Consider the following 19817-nt stretch of genomic DNA (forward strand, 5'->3'; position numbering starts at 1 on the left):
GTAGAAAGTATTCTACACGGGGAATAGTTGAATCACCACGTGTAAGGTGATTGCAAGTGTAGAGGGTGTTCTACACGGATCCTTTATAGCGGTGTTGTTCAAAGGTGTAATAGGTTTCTATCTCCACCTGAAGGAGGTTGAATAGTGAATTTGGAAATCCTAAAGGGGTAGCTTGAGGCGAGGGCATAGGCAGTGGGGCCGAACCTCGTTAACATACTGAGTTTGCTTCTCTCTTACCCTTACTCTTTATATTTATTGTTATTTCATATTTTGTTTATATTTTATATTATATATTTGATTTATAATTGTTATTTTTTTAATACAACTCAATTCACCCCCCTCTTGTGTTAGTCATCTGGGCAACAATTAGTATCAGAGCTAGTTGACCTGTACTGTTCATACAGGCAGATCACTCATGGGAACTCTCGCTTGTGATTGTGTCACCGAAACAAGACTCTCCGACCATGAGTGACGGTGCACCGGTAGAGACGGTGGCCGGCTAGTCTGGTAGGTATAATTGTTAGGTGGCATAGGTGCGGCCTATGATCAGTAACAATTGGTATCAGAGCTAAGAGCTCTATTATAAGATTAACTATCTTTTGAGTTAAGATCTTATGGCTAACATTGCAGCTTCATTTGGTGAAGGTCAATCTAGCAGTCGGCCTCCACTCTTTTGTGGAGATAATTACTCATTCTGGAAAGTTAGAATGAGAATATTTCTTCAAGCTCAAGGTAGAGAAATCTGGAAATGTATTGTAAATGAACCTTATATTCCAACAAAAGTAGTTGATGGATTAAAGGTCAAAAAGGAAGAAGAAGAGTTTGATCGTGAAGAGGATAGACTTTATACTTTAAATTTAACTGCTATGAATTTATTATATAATGCTCTTAATGGAAATGAGTTTAATAGAATAATGAATTGCGCTACGGCAAAGGAAATTTGGGATAACTTGGAAGTAACTTATGAAGGAACTTCGCAAGTCAAGGAATCAAAAATTTATATTCTTACTCATGAATATGAAATGTTTAAGATGAATGATGATGAATCTATTTCTAGTATGCACACTCGTTTTACTAACATCATAAACAGCTTGACAGCTCTTGGCAAAGTTTATTCCAAGGTGGAGATAGTAAGAAAAATTCTCAACTCTTTACCAAAACGTTGGGAATCAAAAGTTACAGCGATTCTTGAAGCTAGAGACCTCAAGAAGCTTGAAGTCAATGAACTCATCGGGTCACTTATCACTCATGAGTACACATTGAAAAGAGGAGAAGAAGAAGGAAAGCCAAAGAAGAGCTTAGCACTTAAAACTGTTCCTCATGAAAGTGAAAGTGATGAAGATGAGGAAAATGACGATAAAGATGAAGAAGTTGTGATGATAACAAGAAGAATTCAGAGGTTCTTGAAGAAAAATAGAACTCCTCCGAGGAAATCCTTCAAAAAGTTTTTCAAGAAAGATTCAGGTAAAAATGACACTTTAATTTGTTATAAATGCAATAAACCTGGTCATATCAAGCCAGATTGTTCTCTGCTAAAGAAAGATCGAAAGAAGGGTAAGAAAACAATGAAAGCTATATGGAATGATGATTCAAGTAGCTCAGATAGTGAAGCAAGCAATGAAAAATCAGTAAATCTTTGTCTTATGGCTAAAGATGACATTGAGGTAGCAAATCTTGATAATATTGAAAATCTTTCATATGAAGAATTGAAAAATATTTTAGAAGAGGTTTATGAGGAATTTGAAAAATTGGGTATCAAATATACTGCTTTGAAAAAGAAAAATTCTTCTTTAATAAATGAAATTGATATTTTAAGAAAAGAAAGTATCATTTTGAAAGATGAAAATCTTGAATTGAATAAGAAGAAAACCGATTTAGAAAATATTGTTGAAAGCTTTATGAATGGAAAAAGAAATTTTGAAAAACTTCTTGGTAGTCAAAGATGTGTTTTTGATAAGGCAAGTTTGGGATACATGCCAAAACAAAAATACAAACCTTATAAAAATTTCTTTGATAATCCTTCTACATCAAAAATCAATAATCAAAATTCTTTTCATAAAAATAATTTTGTTAAAAAAATTATTATTATAATCATTCAAGTTCTTCATTTATGTCACATGCTATTTGCAATTTCTGTAATAGAAATGGTCATAATTATCATACTTGTCCTATTAGAAGAAATCATACAATGACTATTAGGGCCATATGGGTACCTAAAAATCTTGTTTCTTCTAATACTAATAAATAAAGGACCCAAAGAACTTGCGTACCAAGAAAAATCATTTTAATTGTTTTTATAGGTATGCATGAAGTCATCCACAAGTAAAAACAAGTGATTTTTAGATAGTGGATGTTCAAGACACATGACGGGAGACAAGACTAAGTTCTTTGATCTTAGATCTAAAGAAGAAGGACATGTGACATTTGGAGACAACTCGAAAGGGAAGATCGTGAGAATAGGTAAAATTGGTAATGAATCTTCTCTCATAATTGAAGATGTTCTACTTGTTGAAAGTTTAAAACATAATCTTTTGAGCATAAGTCAATTATGTGATAAAGGATTTACAGTTACTTTCAAAATGGATAAATGCATTATTTTGAATGATCATGATTGTAATATTTGTTTTAATACTTTTAGAAACAATAATGTTTATACAATCGATTTTGAAGAAATTACCTCACAAGATGCTATTTGCTTTTTAGCTCAAAATGAAACTAGTTGGCTATGGCATAGAAGATTAGGTCATGCCAATATGGAACTTATTTCCAAACTTTCAAAAAATGATCTTGTGAGAGGTTTACCAAAAACAAATTTTCTTAAAGACAAAATTTGTGATGCATGTCAATTTGGTAAACAAACAAAAACTTCTTTTAAAACTAAGAAACATATTTCCACTACTAGACCATTGCAACTGATACACATGGATCTTTTTGGACCAAATAGAGTTGCAAGTTCAGGAGGAAAATATTATGCATTTGTTATTGTTGATGATTTCTCTAGATATACTTGGGTCATCTTTCTTGCTCATAAAGATGAGACACATAATGCCTTTACCAAGTTATGCAAGAGAATTCAAAATGAAAAGGGCTATATTATTTCAAGTATCCGAAGTGATAGGGGAAAAGAGTTTGTTAATAAAAATATTGAAACATTTTGTGATGAAAACGGTTTTGTGCATAATTTTTCTGCTCCTCGAACTCCTCAACAAAATGGGGTAGTAGCGAGGAAAAATAGATCTCTTCAAGAGATGGCAAGAACAATGCTCAATGAGAACAACTTGCCTAGTTATTTTTGGGCCGAAGCGGTAAGTACTGCATGTTATGTTATAAATAGAGTTATGCTAAGGTCTAAGTTAGATAAAACCCCCTATGAGCTTTGGAATGAGAAAAAGCCCAACATTGGTTATTTTCATGTATTTGGATGCAAATGTTTTATTTTGAATGACAGGGATAATTTAGGTAAATTTGATGCAAAATCTGATGAAGGTATCTTTCTCGGGTATTCTACTAATAGTAAGGCTTACAGAGTATTCAATAAAAAGACTTTGACTGTATAAGAATCTATGCATGTAGTATTTGATGAATCTAATTCTTTACTCTCCAAGAAATCTATTGATGAAGAAACAGGAGGTATAAATAATACGGAAAGTCTCAATCTCAACAAAGAGAAAACAATAGAGGAAGTTCAACATGGAGCCATCAGGAAAGATCATCAAAATTTAATACAAGATGCAACCAAACAGTGGAAATTTGTGAAAGATCATCCAGTGGAACAAATTTTAGGAGAACCTTCACAAAGTGTAAGTACTCAATCATCTCTTAGAAATATTTGCAATCATACTGCTTTTCTATCTCAAATTGAACCCAAAAATATTGATGACGCACTTCTTGATGAATCTTGGATTCTAGCTATGCAAGAAGAGTTGAATCAATTTGAAAGAAATGATGTTTGGACACTTGTTCCTAGACCCAAAAATCATATTATTATTAGAACAAAATGGGTTTTTAGAAACAAGAAAGATGAGTCCGGAGTCATTATTAGAAATAAGGCTCGACTTGTAACCCAAGGTTTTAATCAAGAAGATGGAATCGATTATGATGAGACATATGCACCTGTCGTAAGATTAGAAGCTATTCGAATGCTACTTGCATATGCTTGTTATAAAGATTTCAAACTTTTTCAAATGGATGTTAAAAGTGCTTTCTTAAATGGTTTTATAAATGAAGAGGTATAAGTTGAGCAACCTCCAGGTTTTGAAAATCATATTTCCCCAAATCATGTTTTCAAACTCACAAAAGCACTATATGGACTTAAACAAGCTCCTAGAGTTTGGTACGAGAGACTCAGTGGTTTCTTGATTGAAAAAGGTTTTTCAAGAGGAAAAATCGACACAACTTTTTTCATTAAATATGAAAATGATGATATTCTTTTGATTCAGATTTATGTTGATGATATAATATTCGGTGCTACTAATGAAAATATGTGTCAAGTTTTTGCTAAGACTATGTAGGAAGAATTTGAGATGAGCATGATAGGAGAACTTACATTCTTTCTCGGATTGCAAATTAAGCAAGCAAAAAATGGGACATTCATCAATCAATCAAAATATATTAAGGAATTAGTGAAGAAGTTTGGGATGGAAAATGCTAAGGAAATTGGAACACCAATGAGCCCATCAACTAAACTTGATAAAGATGAATCCGGTAAGCCAGTTGACTCGAAGATATATCGAGGTATGATTGGTAGCTTATTATATTTAACAGCCAGTAGACCAGATATTATGTTTAGTGTGTGCTTATGTGCACGCTTTCAATCATCTCCAAAAGAATCACATTTAATTGCAGTTAAGCGCATTCTTAGATATCTTAGTGGTACAATTAACCTAGGGTTATGGTACCCTAAGCACACATTTTTCGATCTAATCAGCTACACAGATGCAGATTATGCTAGCTGTAAAATAGATCGAAAAAGCACTAGTGGAGCATGCCATTTCTTAGGTCATGCACTAGTTTTCAGGTTTAGTAAAAAACAAAATTCTGTTGCACTATCTACTGCTGAAGTAGAATATGTTGCTGCGGGTAGTTGTTGTGCTCAAGTTCTCTACATGAAGCAATAACTTGAAGATTTTAAACTCATGTATAATCACATTCCAATCAAATGTGATAATATAAGTGCTATAAATCTTTCAAAGAACCCAATACAACATTCTAGAACTAAGCATATTGAAATAAGATATCATTTTCTTCGAGATCATGTGCAGAAAGGCGATATAGTACTAGAATTCACAAACACACACGATCAGTTAGCAGATATTTTCACAAAGCCTTTACCAGAAGATAGATTATGTATGATCAGAAGAGAAATAGGTATGATGCATGTTATGAATATCTCTTAAAAGATAGACTAGAGTCAATAAAAATAGAGATAGATTTTTTAAATACTTTTACATAAACTTGAGATTCTTAGCCTCATGTTTGAGACGCTCATTCTCTTCATACAATATCATGTCATTCTTATTCATGGGAGCCGACAAGTGGAATGAAGAATCTAATAAAGATTTCAACTGTTTATTCTTCTGCCGAATGATTCATTCCCTTGTGTGAGACTCTTGAACAATTCTTTGAAGTACAACAATTTGTTCTTTGAGCTTTTCAACTTCATGATTTTTGGCTTATAGCCGCTGAGAAAAAGCAACAATAGAGGAAGAGTAGCGAGTCCCAAGACTCACCAAGTCATAAATAGCATCAGAATCTGACTTATTAGTCAGATTATTATTTTCCTGCTGCAACATGGCACCAATGGCAGCTGCAGAAAGGACAGGAGGTTGAGATGCAGAATGCCTCATGGATGGATCTAGAGAAATGTTGGAAGAATGAGCCATTGAGAAAAGAATAGAAGGCTTAAAACGAGAATGTTGAAGGAATGCAGATGAGTTATAGAGATGAGAAGAAAACTTGATGCGGATTGGATGAACTTCAGGACTGATTTTATAGAGATAGCATAAAGAATAAGACAAACTATTGTCTCTTCAAATCTTATTTAGTCAAAAGAAATACAAGATATGCTGGACACACATTGTCAAAAGTTTTCTTACTAAGCCAGCGAGATTAACAGTAGATTGTCCATATTTTTCTAGTAAACGATGAACCTTTGCTGTTATCTGCCGATGTTGACCTTGTATCTGAACCCTTTCTCGCTCCAGCTCCTCTATTCGTGGTTGCAGATCATGAGCATTCCAATCTGCAAATTTTTTCAACTCTTGGTTTTCTTACTTTAGCCTTTTATTCTCAGTATCCTTATTAGCAAGCTTCTGTTGTAACTCAGATATTTGCATGTTAAGATGATCAATCTCACTCACCCTCACCATTAACCTTCGAGACATGATCGTAACAGAGGCAGCATATTGACTACTGAGCATTCTTGATTTTGCAATAATCTCAGAATCAACCTTACTAGAAAAACGGTTCTCTGCTCCTATCATGGTATTGACGGCCTCAGGAGAGAAGATTGATGATTGATGCGTCAAGGGTTCCTGATTCAAGTCTGGAACATTAGTGGAAGAGAATTGCTTAGCCATTCTATCGTTGTGGAAAAACAGAACTCAGGTCAAGAAGCGATGTTTTTTTTTTGCATCCAATAGATGAAAATACTCATTTTTTTTATAGAAACTCAGAGCCTTCAATCACTTTTGTCAACAACATCAGGCGATTGTTTAAATCTCCAGCCGCACTAAATTCATAGAGTTAGGCCTTGAGACTTTGCAGCATTTGTCGGGTCACGGACGGCTCCTTTTTCAACTATCTACAGTGACTATTAAACGCATTGTTTTCTTCAGTCCATTTACTTGCTGCCGATCCTTTTTAATGATGACAAAAGAGGAGAAGTTTTAGACTAGAACATTAACATTGTTTAAATTGCTAAACTTGTTATTTATGCTTGGAATTATATTTATACTTTTTCTTGAAAAACTAACGCATATTTTCAGGGGGAGCCTAAGTATTAATACAGGTTTCAAGTTCTATCAAGTATTTGTCATCACCAAAAAGGGGGAGATTGTTGAACCCAAGGTTTCAAGTTTCATGTGATTATAAATCTACACATGGATTTTGATGATAACAAATGAATTCAAAGAATAAAGGAGTTTCAAGCTCAAGTTGTCTACACAATGGAGTCAAGCACATCAAAGAACCAAGTATGAGCAAGAAGAAAACAAGTTCACATTAAAGTCATAGAGTAATGTTGTAAATCTCTTAAAATTCAAAATTAGGATTAATGCTCAAAATTAATATTTTATCATAAAGCATTAAAATACATTTTTCACATGTGCATGTTTTATTTAAATATTTTCAAAAGTGATTGATGCTTTTTTAGACTTATACAAAAGGTAGATGATTTTGTTTGAAAAATTTGAAAAGTAAAGTGTGCTCCTTTCGTCATATACAAAAAGTAAAAGATTAGGTTTGAATTTTTTGAAAAGGAAAGTGTGCTCCTTTTGTCATATGCAAAAAGTCAAAGATTAGGTTTGAATTTTTTGAAAAGGAAAGTGTGCTCCTTTTGTCATATGCCAAAAGTAAAATATTAGGTTTGATTTTTTTGAAAAAGTGAATGATGTTATCTTTGACAATCGAAAAAGAAGAACCTTTTATTTGAATTTTTTGAAAAAGTGAATGATGTTGTTTTTGACATGTGAATCTTTTTTAATTTGAATATGAAGTCTCATATGCCTATAAATAGATCATTTGAGAGCTTCACATTTACAACACCAAGAGCATACAACATTCATTTAAAGCTTTCATTCTCTTCTCTAAGCATTGAGCCTTAATCCTTATTCATTTTGAGAGATACAGTTTGCGCTGTATTGTTCTTATTTCACTCATTGAGGAGTGTTTTCTGATAACCTACCCACTATCAGCTCTTGTATCAGAAAAAGGGTGTGTATAACCCTTGTGTGTGTAGAAAGTATTCTACACGGGGAATAGTTGAATCACCACGTGTAAGGTGATTGCAAGTGTAGAGGGTGTTCTACACGGATCCTTTATAGTGGTGTTGTTCAAAGGTGTAATAGGTTTCTATCTCCACCTGAAGGAGGTTGAATAGTGAATTTGGAAATCCTCAAGGGGTAGCTTGAGGCGAGGACGTAGGCAGTGGGCCGAATCTCGTTAACATACTGAGTTTGCTTCTCTCTTACCCTTACTCTTTATATTTATTGTTATTTCATATTTTGTTTATATTTTATATTATATATTTGATTTATAATTATTATTTTTTTAATACAACTCAATTCACCCCCTCTCTTGTGTTAGTCATCTGGGCAACATCACTAAATGGAGAGCTTCATAAGCTACAAGAGTGTTATTAGAAATAAGCCTCCCTGGTACAAATGCACTCTGATTTATTGAGATGATCTGAGGCAGAATGAGTTTCATCCTATTTGCCAAGGTTTTTGAGACCACTTTGTATAGGACATTACACAGGCTAATGGGTCTGAAATCAGTTACTCTCTTTGGGCTTTTAACCTTTGGAATTAGGGCAATGTAATTATTATTGACCTTTTCTAGAGAGCCTCCTTGGTTCAGAACACCCAGGGCAAATTCACATACCTCTTTACCCACCAATTCCCAATATTTTTGGTAGCACTGAGCTGGGAATCCATCAGAACTAGGGGATCCTAATGGATTCATTTGAAAAATGGCCTTTTTGACTTCATCCATAGTAAAAGGTTGGACTAACCCCTCCACCATTGCTTGTGTGATTTTTGGCTTAAGGACATTGATGCAGGTATCAATGTTAGTAGGCATTGAAGAATTGAAAAGAGAAGAGAATGAACCTGTGAATATGTCACCTATCTCCCTTTGTTCAGCAGCAGTTCTACCATTTCCATCAACTATGGATGTGATGACATTTGTCTTCTTTCTATGATTTACTTGCATATGGAAGTAGGTTGTATTTTTATCTCCATTTCTAAGTCAGTGTTGTTTTGCTTACTGCCTCCACTTCATGTCATTTTCTGCCAGGGATAGTTCAGCATCCTTTTGCAATTGCAACTTCATTGTCTTGTAGTTGGTTGATCTTGGCCCATATTTGAGTGGATTTTTTCTGTTCTTCTTGGTTGTGACACTTGTCCCAGTTGGTTAATCCCTTTTGATAGAATTCCAACTTCATTTTCAAGGTTTCAGCTAAATCACCTCCCATTCCATTTCTTTTCCAAGCTTGTTCTAGCACAGATACATAGCCTTCTCTGAGCTCCCAGGATGCCTCATACCTGAAAATCTTTTGTTTCCTGCTTCCCCTCCCACTATTATGAAGTATTGAGATGTTTAAGGGTGAGTGGTCTGACTTTACTGCTGCCATCACATTACATAGTGCAAATGGGAATAGTTCCAGCCATTCTTTGTTAGCCATAGCTCTATCAATCCTTTCCTTTGTAAATCCCTTCCCCCTTCTATTATTGGACCAGGTATACTTTTGCCTAGAGTAAGGGAGGTCTCGAATACCACATTGTTGTAGAGCCTATCTGAATTTCTTCAATATGTTTGTAAGGCCTGCCCTGACCTCCTATTTTCTCTCTCTGGTGTAGTATTTCATTGAAGTCACCTGCACATACCCAGGGTATCTTTGGTTCAGGTTTCAACATCTACAGTAGTTCCCAACTCCCACTCCTTTTGCTTGTTTCTAGATGCCCATAAAATCCAGTGAATTGCCAGGCATACAATCAGTTTTATCCATGATCATGGCACTGATGTGCCACCTAGTGTAATTAATGACTCTGACTTGCCACCTCTCCTTCCATAGAATTGCTATTCCTCCACTTAGGCCCACACTTTCAACCACAAAACACCCATCAAACTTTAGAGCTTGTCTTACTGTTTCCATTCTAGTCTTATTGGATTTAGTTTCCACAAGGAAAAGTAAATTGGGGCACTTTTCCTTAGAGAGTTTCCTAAGGATTCGAATTGTTTGAGGGTCCCCAAGCCCTCGACAATTCCATGACAGGAGACTCATTTAAGATGGCAGTGTTGGGATCCAGCCACTACCTTGTCATTTTGGTTCTCAATTCCACCTCCAGTGGACCTTGTCTTTTTAATGGGATGAGACACCTCCTTTCCACCCCGCATGCTTCTTTTCTTTTGGCCAGATTCTTGTTGTATGTTGGTGATCTCATTCAAGGTACTATTAGTGTGCACCTTGTATCTGCCCTTTCTTTTCCATCTACCACTCTTGCTCTTGTCTTGCATAGGACTACTGGTAAGTGTAGGGGCCCTATCATTTACATTGGGCCTCTGTGACAGTGCAGGAGATCTTCAGTAAGACTAGGCTTGACTTCTGGTTGTGGGCATTCCACCTTTTGACTGGTGGCTTGGGTTGTACTAAGTGACAGATCCTTAGCATTGGTGGCATGGTTGTTATTTCGATCTATCTCAGGGTCAAGGTCCATCATACAACTAAATTCTACAGGTTCATGTGCAGCTTTTCCCTGGCTAGGTGTATATACTTCCTTCTTGGTCCCTTCCTTACCACCATGTATTTTTTGTTCTCACTTTATGTTATGTTGGTCATAAAGTTGTATTATGGGTTCATGGGCATTAAGGCTTTGTGTCACAAGGTCTTGTGTGCTGGCCACTAAGCTTACTACCCTTTTGAGACCCTTATGTTCCATCTCCCTCTCTTCATTCACTACACTCTCAGTAGTGTTTTCCTTCTTGTGTTCCTCCTGCTGAGCAGGTTTATCACCCCTAATATCTTTTTCCCCTACATGTTTATAGGCGTTCTTTTCATCATTATCCCCTTTACCCCCATATTTACATCTATCAAATATCGAGGTATTCATTGGCTATGCCTGAGCCACGGGCCAAACTGCATTTGTATTTTTCCTTCATTTTGAGTTTCATAGTATGGTCTTACACATTCTTTTCCTTTGAAAAACAGGACCCCACAATGAAAACAAAAGTTCTATAATCGTTCATATTTAAAGGAAATCCAAATCTTCTGATTTTCGAAACCTAACCATTTACCTTGAAGGAGAGGCTTATGGAGGTCTACAGCCACCCTGATGCGAAGGCAACGACCCCACGCAGATCCATCAGAGTCAGCATCTACTCTGATAAAGTGTCTGAGACATTCCCCAATCTTTTTCCCTATTCTCTCATTCATAGTAGCCAGGGGAACATCATAGCACTAGATCCAGAATGGTTCATAGTTGAAGTTAACAGCATTGATAGACATCGATTCATCCACCTCTTGGATGGTTAGTAAGTTCTTGTCAAAGCACTAACTATCACTGAGTACTTTTTCTTTATCTTTTTTACTCTGGGATTCTATAAGGAAACATTTTTCATTCAGATCCTTGAAACAGACCCTGCCTTCCAACCGCCATATCTGCGATATGGTGGTTCTAAACGCTTCATTGTTGACTCCCCTTTCAGAGAGTACTCTGCCAATGATGCAGAGTTTTCCTCAGAGAGATGTGTCATGAAGCCCCTCAGTCTTGACTTGGAGAACGGTTGTTTCCTCCGTTGATAAACGGAGTTTCTCCCATTGTTTTGTTTGGTCATCTTCACCCATTATCACTATTTCACAGAAACAGATGCACGATCTCAACCAGTGAGACGAAGCCGATTGTCGAGAAACAACGGCACTAACCCTACTTGCACTCGAGAGAACCAAGAGAGAGAGAGAGAGGGACATCAACCTCTCTTATGTCTACAAATTAAAACCCAGAAAGCCAACGTATACAAATAATAAGTGCTGTGAGAGATATAATATATATGTTAGTACAAATAAATTGTATTATTTGTGCATGCATTGAGAAATGGAGTATTATTTCACTACTTAATTTATGCTATTTAATATTTTAAGTACTCAACTTTTGTTAAAAAATTGAATGGTGGGTTAAACCGATTAATAAAATTTTACTTTCACCTAACAAAATATCTAACTAATTATAACTAAAATTGAGCATGATTTTTGATACACCATATTTTGTTGATATGTAGCTTGAAACACATAAATGTTCACTTGTAATGTTCAAGGATATTTTGCACGTGCTTATCCTTATAGTGTTATTCATTAATATTTACTAATTTAATACACGAAAAGTAAAATAATTAATACCAATAATTTGAAGACAAAATAGTGTTTATAATCATTTGGAAATTAAAAAAAAAACAATATCGATGCTTTTAATCAATTAAAACAAAAATAAGTAATATAGTAATCTAAGCACTATATATTGCTTTAATTTTTTTCCCCATTAATTGTCAAAGAACAGTACAAGAGGCTCATGGTTAGGTAGTTGATTATTGCCAACACCAATGATCATTTTCTTTGGACACATCATGCACATGAGACATGCATGCTCATCCACAAGTGGGAAAAAAATAATTATTATATTTTTTTAATTAGTGGAGATTTGTTGTAACACCCCATGGAAGGCCCAAATGATATGGCTTATACTAAAAAATGACTAATCAATGATATAATTGGAACCACATTGAAACCTTATAATGGAGAAAAACTTCTCCTTCCGAAACAATGTGGGATCTCATACACCACCTACCCTCAATCTTATCATATGGGGGTATCACAATCTACCCTCCTTAAATTCTCGTCGTCCTCATCGGGCCTGTCTATTGTAGGTAGCACGACTTAAGTCCCACATTTCTGGTTGGGACCTCTAATACCATTTGTAACACCCCAATGGAAGGCCCAAACCACATGGTCTATACTCCAAAAGGACTAGTCAATGATACAATTGGAACTCCATTGGAACCTTATAAAAGGTAAAAACTTTTCAATCCCAAATAATGTGGATCCCATATACTACCTACCCTCAATCTTATCATATGAGGGTATCATAATTGTAACACACCAGTGGAATGCCCAAACCACATGGTATATACTCCAAAAGAACTAGTCAATGATACAATTGGAACCACATTGAAACCTTATAAAGGAGAAAAACTTCTCCATCTAAAACAATATTTGATTTCATACACAACTTACCCTCAATCTTATCATATGGGTGTATCACATTTGTAAGGGTGGGTTTGGGAACATTTGTTCATGTGGATGGGGGTGGGTGCACTGGTGGGGAACACTTGTTCAAAATAACTAAAAAAAATATTCGTTTAGTGGATGTCTAATGGGCCCCAAGGCGGACCAAGTCTTAAGGATCAATTACAAAAGCGAGAGCAAAGAAGAGAAAGGAAGCAATGCAGGGATTGGTGCAATCCACTTGGGTCAAGTCTAGCAAGAGCCCAATATTCGGGATCGACTTGAGAGAAGAAGATCCAATTTTCATTCATATGATACACTATGGAAGACACGACTTGGGCCTATTGTTATTGAAGGTCATGAATTTATTTATTTAATTAAAATGACTTATTTTATTAGTCATAGGAATTAATATTGAATAATTGGGCTTGGGGGATGTCCAGCCCACACATCTTATTTCTAATGAACTAGGGCTTATTTGAAAATTTATTATTTTATTTGAACTAGGGTTTTAGAAGTACTGTAGCGCGGCTCTGTTCATGCTACAGTACCACCACACTATTCACTAGGGTTTTTAGATATTGTTTATTTAAATCACTTGTAGTCTCATTTGGAGAGGTTAGACAATATTAAGTTTTCATTGTGAGTTGAGTTTACTCTTCTTGTTCTTAATTGAACTTTTGAACTTATCAAAAGTAAATCACAACCTTTGTGGCGTTCCTCCTTATAATCTGGGTTCTTGCGATGGATTCTTCAACGGGTCTAGATTTTAATAGAATCTAGGTTCTTAAAACAAGTTCTCAACGGGTCTAGATTCTTTATCCATTGACTTGAGTTTGGCTTTCTTGGGTTTGTTTTTCCAATATTGTTGTTGGGTCTCAAAGCGAGTCAATTGAGGTTCACATCAATGTCTTTCCTTATACAGTGATTAGAATAATTGAACATAAAAAGTATTATAATAATAGGAGAGTTGACAATAATGAAAAAATGCTAACTGGTTCAGGTACAAAAACACCACTTTTATACAAGAAGACGATAAAACCTTTTAAAACAACAACTTGGTTGCCTCTCGATCCACATAATTAAAGGTCAATTCCAATATTTTTATTTTTTTGTATTTTGTATTTTTTGTTTTTATATGTCAAAAAATGTATGGAATTGATTTTTTATATTTTTTTCTTAAATATTAAGAAAAATATTTCTTAATATTTAAGAAAAAAACCAAAATAAATAAATAAATAAAACAATCGGTCAGCTATCAGGAGACCATCGGTCTCCATAGCATGACCCCTATCACTATTCTTGTTTCAGCTTTTTCCCGAATGCACACTCCGTCCAAAACAAAACATGGTTGCCCTCTTGTAGTTTTTTTTTTTTGAACCGAGAAGCATCCAGCCTACAGAGCACTAATATTTTATATATATATATATACACACACACAAACCAACTACAAAACCCTAGCACAAGTTTCAGCCGCACCTTCTCCTGCGGAGGCAGAGTCTTTCCAAGATTCCTCACATTTCTCAACTTCTAACGATAATCCCTGTAGCCATAGTCCTCTTAGCCGTAATATCAAGAAAAGGAGTAGGATGGACAAGATCGAAGAAAAGATTGGCTAGAGCTCAAGCGGATAGCCACAATGCAATTCGTTTATAGAACTATACTTTTGATAGTGAGGAAATATATATCCCTAGCGAATGCATTTACAGGAATGCATATGCCTTTCATCAAAGCTACATAGAGATGGTGAAGATTTTCAAGGTGTGGGTGTATAGGAAAGGAGAGAAACCGATGGTCCATTGTGGGCCCGTGAGTTACATCTACTCCATAGAGGGCCAATTCATCTACAAGATGGAGAGAGGAGAGTGCCCTTTCCTGGCCCCTCGTCCTGATGAGGCACATGTGTTTTCCCTACCTATAAGTATTACCAATATTGTTGATGTCTTTTACAGGCTTGACCCTTGGCACTTTCCTATGTTTCCAATCTTCACCAATTATATTAATGTTGTCGCAAGCAAATACCCCTACTGGAATAGAAGCAGTGAAGTAGACCATTTTACAATCTCGTCATGGGGTGGATGTGAACCAGTTGGCATCAATGGTGGACTGTGAGGATGAAAATGGGGTTTCTTCAACGAACAGCACGATATCGAGCATCAGCAAAAAGAGGAGTTAACAAAAAAATAAAAGTTAATGGGAAAACTTAACATAAAACAAGAAAAGATACTGTACAGTTAGATAGCTACTTGTATAATATAATAGAGAAAGAGCTGTGAAAATAGTTACGTATAAGAATACTAAGATTCTTTAAAATTATACATAATCGCTATTGTAATTAGATGCATGGTATAGAAAAAAAGTGTACCTAGCTATTTATTACTCGATAAATGAATATTATTAAGGACCTTTAAAAGATAGAGAATTGAAAATTTTTTCTATAATATATTAATATGTTATTTTTTGATGTTTGAATTCCATTAATTATGTATATATGATAGTTTTGCTATTATTGTGATTGATAGGTACTTACGCGTAACAGTATATCTAAGGGGACGGGTGGTGTCCTAGAAGATTGACAGACTTATTTAATACAACAACTCTAGAAAAGAAAACATGATTATCGTAATTGAGGGTTGTTCATCCGGATCCGAATTCGGTTATCCGGGGGCATCCATATACGGGTTATTTAAAAGCGGGCGGATATCCGCCCAAATAGATCTGGTTAAAATCTGGATAGATATCCAAATTTCAACCCGGATATTTGGTTGTAATCGGATAACCAGGTTTGTCTATTAGCCAGACTTTTTTTTTGTTGCTTGTTCAATAAATCTCGAATTTTTGCCTTTTCTTTTTTAAATATTCTTCAATAAATACGGATTTTTTTTCTTTTTTTAGTCTTTTTAACACTTTCAAAAGGCTTTTTTTTATAGGCCTTTATGTTTATTATTTTTTACATAATGAATATTTTTATATCCATTTTTTTAACTTTTTATTGCCCATTTAAAATTTATATATAACAAAAATAAATAATAATAGACATCAAGACACAATATACTACATATCACTTTGTTTACATCACAATGCAAAACATCAATTTTACAATGAAACAATATGTGAATTTCTCATCACAATGATTTATATCCATGAGTACAACCATCTTCAAATTTCCTCCTCTATTGATCTCAGAGAATTTCAAATATCACACTTAAAAGAATTCTGAACACTTCAAAGAAAAAAACAAAGTCAGTGGCAGTTGAAGTTGAAATGTAATAGAAAATCACATACTTGTGAACAAGCAAAGGTGGTGTAGCATTAAACAGAGAAAGGAAAAGATAACATATGTTTGAGAAATTATATTGCAAAAATGGGCTTTCGAGAATTTATGATATAGAGTTGGGGGAAAACAGAGCATGTAGAAGGAATTCATTCCATATTCTTGGTTTATCCAGAATTAGTTTGGAAACTCTTGTATCTGGAAAGGAGTCCAAAATCCTAAACAAAGAGAATTCATAAAAAACAGTACATACATCCATGTTAACAATGGCCTCTCAATTACAGCCCAGGCAGAATGACATAAATGAAACTCAAAACACACCACACAATCAACCTTGCAATGCAAACAAAACCAAAAAATAAAAAGCCTAAAATTCAAGAATGCATGCACTAGATCTGGAACCGTTGGGACCAAATAGTTAAATAATGGGGCGCAAACAAATTGCAAGCACATGAAATCTAATAAAACCTAACTGTTAGGGAGGAAGAAGAATGGGAATCATGGGATACTGGGCAGGAAAACTTGCCTGAGTTGACCCGGTGTCTCTGAGCTAGTATGCCTTTCAAGATCCCCAAACTTCCCTCATCTAACTCAGAAAAAAACATAAATATACATCATTGTTCTGGTGATTATTATCATCTAAGTGGAGATACAATTTTTGGGTTGAACTTTTTGCTTTATTTGGCTTACTCTTACCTCAATCAGAATGAAGACAGATCTTCCCATAGAACAAACCCAAACAAAACCCAAATTCAAACCAAAGGAAGGGAAAAAAGAAGAAGAACAGCCTACACCAAAGTGCCTCAGAGATCAGTGATGGGCTCAACTCCATGCACTGAAACACATGATTTTAGACAAAACCCTAGGTAGAGAGAGAGAGAGAGAGAGAGAAGAGTATTCTGGAAGGTGGAAGATTTTGGATGTGTAATAAGAGCCTCTTACGATTTTTTTTAAAATAAAACAGGATACAAATTACCTGGTTAATACTCGGTATCCATAATCGAATCCGAGTGGGTAGATTCACCTAGATTCAGGGTTCTGGATTGGCCTGGAAAAAAATCTAGTTTGGATGCACACCCATATCTTAATCTATTTATAATAAAACCCAAATAGATCTTAATTTGGTTTAATATTCCTTAATCGGGATGAAGACAGATCTTTCCATAGAACAAGCCCAAACAAAACCAAGATCCAAACCAAAGGAAGGGGAAGGAAAAAAAAAAAAGAACAGCCTACACCAGAGTGCCTTAGAGGTCGGTCATGGGCCTGACTCTATGCACTGAAACACATGATGGTAGACAAAACTCTAGCCAGAAAGAGGGGAGAGAGAGAGAGAGAGAGAGAGAGAGAGAGAGAGAGAGAGAGAGAGAGAGAGAGAAGAGAGTATTCTAGAAGGTGGAAGATTTTGGATGCATAATAAGAGCCTCTTACGATTTTTTTTTTTAAATAAAATAGGATACGAATTACCGGGTTAATACTTGGTATCCATAACCAAATCTGGGTCGGCGGATTCACTTGGATTCTGGGTTCCAGACTGGACTAGAAAAAATCTGGTCCGACTGCTCACCCATATCTTAATCTGTTTATAATAAAACAACAAGCTTATGGCCTACTAAAAAAGAATTTATGTGATGATTTGAAGTAAAATTTCATTCTACAAATACTATGTTGGACTCAAATTAATGCTCTTGATATAGATATTGATCCAACCAAAGTGTTCCAACAATAGATTCAGGTTAAGCTAAAAGTCTCCTGCTTCATACCCTAATGAGCTAAAATACTCCAATAAGACAAAAATAGCCCTAATCTAAATCAAACTGGCTGATGAAAACCATAAATCTCTTCAACTATCAAGAACCAAGAATCTCCAAAAGCGAAAATTTATGCAATCAAAGCTGTAATACCTGGTCTAAAAAGCCCATTAAGACTTGGCCATTAGCCCCCTTAATCTTGGGTATCATTTTTGGAAAAAATTTACTTTTGGATTTTTCTTAGCATTGAAACCACACTTTAAACATTGCTAGAAATCTTGGAAGGTTTTTACTATTTTATTTTTGTTTAGTTGCCAAAAGACCAATAGTGGAGTGACACTTGGAATTTCTTTTGGGCTAAGAAAAAAGGTTATGGATAGTTTTAGATGGGAGCCCGAGAGTGTTTAAGAAAGTTGTGTTGAGTCAAGAATAGGAACCTTGTGATGCCCCTAAACCCCTGCTTGGGATGCAACAAAGACTTGGAGTATCGGGATATGTAATGCATGGTCACATACAGGGTTCATGTCAATTAATATGCAATGCATTTTAGTATGCAACTAGCAGTATGCAATAATCATAGTGGAATAAGGGTGACTAAAAAACAATTTATACTAGAATGAACTAAACATCCTAATGATTTTGAAACCATAAATAAGTACTTCCTCAATTAAGAAGTCCCCTTGAGTTCAACATAACATGGGAGATAGAATCTCCATAAAGCAGAATCTACATAATCAGACTAACTCTCGCATCCTCTTTATAGTATATAGAGACATCGCTACGAAAGTTAACATCAAGTCCAACCGTCTCTCTAAATCAGTCTCCTCCTCAACCATCTGAATCCAACGGTTCATCTTGTTCACTAATGCTAATCCTGACACAACTTCTGGTCCACAAGGGTGAGATTTACTTGAAATTTCAGTAAGTTAAACAACCAACTTTTACAGAGATAAGATATGCATTATTAATGATAAACGGATATGTGTAAAAAATCTGCATTTGTCTCCCATCTGGGTTCCTCAACATTTCTTAGAAAGACTTCAATGCACATTTCTTTCAGAGAACGTTTTTCACTTTCTCGTTTTAAAAACATGATATTTCAAAAGAGAACATTTCATGCCTCATTACTTTACAAAACATAACATTTCATCATTATTTAAGCCATCATTAACATACGTATGGTAGTAACATGGTTCTCCATATGCACCGTGAACACCTATTGGTGATTGTAGAACAACTTATGTTGACACTACGTCTTTATCTACTGACATCGTTCTCAATGCATTGGTATCATAACATGTCATCATCATAAAATTTCATTATAACATATGCACCCATTAGCATTAGATGCGATATATGACTTCGCTCCGACATTCTTTAAAAGGAATCCATTCGAAACCCGTTGATAGTTCTTTGTCAACCCAATGGTTACCACTCCATTTTTACTTACTCTAGAGTGGATAAATGAGTTCCACTAGAATATTCCCCATCCTAGCCTTTGGGTTTGTGACAAAATTCATTTTCGTGCTTATTCTTGAAAAATGTATTTCATGACATGTGCATATGTAGCAAGCTTTCATATGAAAATGAAATTTATATGCAATATACTAAAAATGGTGAAAATTCCAAATGTCATGTAAACAAGTAATCAAATGCGCAATGATATATTATTTGATGTTTCATGCTCAAAATGACATTTATATGAATTTGGCGTTTATACAAGAATCATAAATAAATTATTTAAGAGTAATTTAGAAGCTAACTTACAAACTTCTCGAGTTTAGGGAATCGAAGTACC

The sequence above is a fragment of the Carya illinoinensis genome, chromosome 8, assembly GCF_018687715.1.
Source record: "Carya illinoinensis cultivar Pawnee chromosome 8, C.illinoinensisPawnee_v1, whole genome shotgun sequence".
Classification (NCBI taxonomy): Eukaryota; Viridiplantae; Streptophyta; class Magnoliopsida; order Fagales; family Juglandaceae; genus Carya; species Carya illinoinensis.